Below are 3,344 nucleotides of genomic sequence, written 5' to 3' on the forward strand. Positions count from 1 at the left end.
AGGTTATGTCAAGGTTATGTCAAGGTTATGTCAAGGTTATGTCAAGGTTATGTCAAGGTTATGTCAAGGTTATGTCAAGGTTATGTCAAGGTTATGTCAAGGTTATGTCAAGGTTATGTCAAGGTTATGTCAAGGTTATGTCAAGGTTATGTCAAGGTTATGTCAAGGTTATGTCAAGGTTATGTCAAGGTTATGTCAAGGTTATGTCAAGGTTATGTCAAGGTTATGTCAAGGTTATGTCAAGGTTATGTCAAGGTTATGTCAAGGTTATGTCAAGGTTATGTCAAGGTTATGTCAAGGTTATGTCAAGGTTATGTCAAGGTTATGTCAAGGTTATGTCAAGGTTATGTCAAGGTTATGTCAAGGTTATGTCAAGGTTATGTCAAGGTTATGTCAAGGTTATGTCAAGGTTATGTCAAGGTTATGTCAAGGTTATGTCAAGGTTATGTCAAGGTTATGTCAAGGTTATGTCAAGGTTATGTCAAGGTTATGTCAAGGTTATGTCAAGGTTATGTCAAGGTTATGTCAAGGTTATGTCAAGGTTATGTCAAGGTTATGTCAAGGTTATGTCAAGGTTATGTCAAGGTTATGTCAAGGTTATGTCAAGGTTATGTCAAGGTTATGTCAAGGTTATGTCAAGGTTATGTCAAGGTTATGTCAAGGTTATGTCAAGGTTATGTCAAGGTTATGTCAAGGTTATGTCAAGGTTATGTCAAGGTTATGTCAAGGTTATGTCAAGGTTATGTCAAGGTTATGTCAAGGTTATGTCAAGGTTATGTCAAGGTTATGTCAAGGTTATGTCAAGGTTATGTCAAGGTTATGTCAAGGTTATGTCAAGGTTATGTCAAGGTTATGTCAAGGTTATGTCAAGGTTATGTCAAGGTTATGTCAAGGTTATGTCAAGGTTATGTCAAGGTTATGTCAAGGTTATGTCAAGGTTATGTCAAGGTTATGTCAAGGTTATGTCAAGGTTATGTCAAGGTTATGTCAAGGTTATGTCAAGGTTATGTCAAGGTTATGTCAAGGTTATGTCAAGGTTATGTCAAGGTTATGTCAAGGTTATGTCAAGGTTATGTCAAGGTTATGTCAAGGTTATGTCAAGGTTATGTCAAGGTTATGTCAAGGTTATGTCAAGGTTATGTCAAGGTTATGTCAAGGTTATGTCAAGGTTATGTCAAGGTTATGTCAAGGTTATGTCAAGGTTATGTCAAGGTTATGTCAAGGTTATGTCAAGGTTATGTCAAGGTTATGTCAAGGTTATGTCAAGGTTATGTCAAGGTTATGTCAAGGTTATGTCAAGGTTATGTCAAGGTTATGTCAAGGTTATGTCAAGGTTATGTCAAGGTTATGTCAAGGTTATGTCAAGGTTATGTCAAGGTTATGTCAAGGTTATGTCAAGGTTATGTCAAGGTTATGTCAAGGTTATGTCAAGGTTATGTCAAGGTTATGTCAAGGTTATGTCAAGGTTATGTCAAGGTTATGTCAAGGTTATGTCAAGGTTATGTCAAGGTTATGTCAAGGTTATGTCAAGGTTATGTCAAGGTTATGTCAAGGTTATGTCAAGGTTATGTCAAGGTTATGTCAAGGTTATGTCAAGGTTATGTCAAGGTTATGTCAAGGTTATGTCAAGGTTATGTCAAGGTTATGTCAAGGTTATGTCAAGGTTATGTCAAGGTTATGTCAAGGTTATGTCAAGGTTATGTCAAGGTTATGTCAAGGTTATGTCAAGGTTATGTCAAGGTTATGTCAAGGTTATGTCAAGGTTATGTCAAGGTTATGTCAAGGTTATGTCAAGGTTATGTCAAGGTTATGTCAAGGTTATGTCAAGGTTATGTCAAGGTTATGTCAAGGTTATGTCAAGGTTATGTCAAGGTTATGTCAAGGTTATGTCAAGGTTATGTCAAGGTTATGTCAAGGTTATGTCAAGGTTATGTCAAGGTTATGTCAAGGTTATGTCAAGGTTATGTCAAGGTTATGTCAAGGTTATGTCAAGGTTATGTCAAGGTTATGTCAAGGTTATGTCAAGGTTATGTCAAGGTTATGTCAAGGTTATGTCAAGGTTATGTCAAGGTTATGTCAAGGTTATGTCAAGGTTATGTCAAGGTTATGTCAAGGTTATGTCAAGGTTATGTCAAGGTTATGTCAAGGTTATGTCAAGGTTATGTCAAGGTTATGTCAAGGTTATGTCAAGGTTATGTCAAGGTTATGTCAAGGTTATGTCAAGGTTATGTCAAGGTTATGTCAAGGTTATGTCAAGGTTATGTCAAGGTTATGTCAAGGTTATGTCAAGGTTATGTCAAGGTTATGTCAAGGTTATGTCAAGGTTATGTCAAGGTTATGTCAAGGTTATGTCAAGGTTATGTCAAGGTTATGTCAAGGTTATGTCAAGGTTATGTCAAGGTTATGTCAAGGTTATGTCAAGGTTATGTCAAGGTTATGTCAAGGTTATGTCAAGGTTATGTCAAGGTTATGTCAAGGTTATGTCAAGGTTATGTCAAGGTTATGTCAAGGTTATGTCAAGGTTATGTCAAGGTTATGTCAAGGTTATGTCAAGGTTATGTCAAGGTTATGTCAAGGTTATGTCAAGGTTATGTCAAGGTTATGTCAAGGTTATGTCAAGGTTATGTCAAGGTTATGTCAAGGTTATGTCAAGGTTATGTCAAGGTTATGTCAAGGTTATGTCAAGGTTATGTCAAGGTTATGTCAAGGTTATGTCAAGGTTATGTCAAGGTTATGTCAAGGTTATGTCAAGGTTATGTCAAGGTTATGTCAAGGTTATGTCAAGGTTATGTCAAGGTTATGTCAAGGTTATGTCAAGGTTATGTCAAGGTTATGTCAAGGTTATGTCAAGGTTATGTCAAGGTTATGTCAAGGTTATGTCAAGGTTATGTCAAGGTTATGTCAAGGTTATGTCAAGGTTATGTCAAGGTTATGTCAAGGTTATGTCAAGGTTATGTCAAGGTTATGTCAAGGTTATGTCAAGGTTATGTCAAGGTTATGTCAAGGTTATGTCAAGGTTATGTCAAGGTTATGTCAAGGTTATGTCAAGGTTATGTCAAGGTTATGTCAAGGTTATGTCAAGGTTATGTCAAGGTTATGTCAAGGTTATGTCAAGGTTATGTCAAGGTTATGTCAAGGTTATGTCAAGGTTATGTCAAGGTTATGTCAAGGTTATGTCAAGGTTATGTCAAGGTTATGTCAAGGTTATGTCAAGGTTATGTCAAGGTTATGTCAAGGTTATGTCAAGGTTATGTCAAGGTTATGTCAAGGTTATGTCAAGGTTATGTCAAGGTTATGTCAAGGTTATGTCAAGGTTATGTCAAGGTTATGTCAAGGTTATGTCA

Source organism: Megalopta genalis, chromosome 1 (genome assembly GCF_051020955.1).
Source record: "Megalopta genalis isolate 19385.01 chromosome 1, iyMegGena1_principal, whole genome shotgun sequence".
Taxonomy (NCBI): domain Eukaryota; kingdom Metazoa; phylum Arthropoda; class Insecta; order Hymenoptera; family Halictidae; genus Megalopta; species Megalopta genalis.